Source organism: Bidens hawaiensis, unplaced genomic scaffold (genome assembly GCF_021521415.1).
Source record: "Bidens hawaiensis isolate Kalapana, Puna unplaced genomic scaffold, B.hawaiensis_p1.1 tig00009843_1, whole genome shotgun sequence".
In the NCBI taxonomy this organism is placed as follows: Eukaryota; Viridiplantae; Streptophyta; class Magnoliopsida; order Asterales; family Asteraceae; genus Bidens; species Bidens hawaiensis.
In genome coordinates, this window is record NW_027491738.1 from 234441 (window position 1) to 236135 (window position 1695).

Here is a 1695-nt window from a genome sequence, read left to right on the forward strand (position 1 = left end):
TAGAGTCTGGTTGAACTGCCAAAAGGTTCAAAATGTATTGGTTTTAAATGGCTGTTTAAAACAAAATTAAGAGAAATGAGAGAAGAAAAGCATAAGGCAAGGCTGGTTGCTCGTGGGTATGGGCAACAACATGGTGTAGACTACTCGGATGTGTAAGCTCTGGTAGCAAGGATGGACACAATTTGTATGATGGTTGCTATTGCAGCTCAAAGTGGCTGGGCCATCCATCCATTGGATATAAAATCTGCTTTCTTACATGGAGTGTTGGAAGAAGAGGTATACATGTAGCAACCACAAGGGTATGTGGCTAAGAATAATGAAGATAAAGTGTATAAGCTCAGCAAGACATTGTATGGTTTGAAGTAGGCCCCCAGAGCCCGGTTCAAACGTATTGAGTCTTACTTTGTGGTTGAGGGATTTAGAAAGTGCAAATCCGAGCACGTTTTTTTCATTAAGGAAATCTCATATGGTAAGAGGCTTTTCTATGAATATCTATGTAGATGATTTGATTTTCACTGGTGATGACGAAAGAATGTTGAAAGAATTTAAAGAATCCAAGAAGAATGAGTTTGAGATGACAGATTTGGGAAAGATGAGGTACTTTCTTGGTCTTGAAGTTGTTCAAACATCAGCTGGAATACATATGTCACAAAGAAAGTATGCAATGGAGATTTTGTCTCGGTTCAAGATGTTGGATTACAATGCTGTTGCAAACTCTATTGTTCCAGCTTGTAAGCTGAAGCAAGGAGAAGGAGAGCATGTAGATGACACTGTTTTCAAGCATGTGGTTGGGTGCTTGATTTACATTACAAATACTAGGCCTGACATACAATTTGTGGTAAGTTTAATTGGCTGCTTTATGTCAAATCCGGCTAGTATTCACTATGCTACAACAAAGAAAATCATGAGGTGTTTGAAGGGCACATTAGATTATGGAATATGGTATAAAAGAGGAAGAAAAGGAAATTTAAAGGTGTACACCGACAATGATTTTGCAGGAGACCATGATGACAGGAAAAGTACTTCCGGGCATGTACTTTTATGGGATGGTGCTGCTATAACTTGGTCATCTAAAGAAACAAAGTATTGTGGCATTATCATCGACTGAAGCTGAGTATGTAGCAGTAGCCGCGTGTGCTTGTCAAGTCATGTAGGTTCGTGGTATTTTAGAAGAAGTTGGTGTTAAGGTGGAAGGGAGTACTATAATGAAATGCGACAACACTTCAGCAATCAAGCTATCTAAAAACCTGGTTTTCCATGGAAGGTGTAAGCATATTGGTGTTTGGTTTCACTTTCTTTGTGAATTAGTAAGTGAAGGTTGTATCGAGTTAGAGTATTGTGGAACCTATGATCAAGTGGCTGATATTTTGACTAAGCCAATGCATCGTGAAGCATTTTTAAGGTAAAGAGATCAGTTAGGTTCAATTGAAGATAAACTTGACATGGAAGATATGCCATGTTTGAGAGAGGGTTTGAAAGAGTAAGTTTGTTGGTCACCTTTTGTTACCGTTAGTTTCTGTTAAAATCTGAATAAAGAAGAATAAAATAAAGCACGTGGATGGAAGAAGTCATAGTCTACCAATTCTTCTTCTTCTTCTTCTTCTTCTTCTTCTTTTGTATCTTGTTCTACTAGACGTTTAATTAGTTTCCTGTTTTCTAGCTTTGTTTGTTATTTAAAGCCGTTTGGCATCGTTA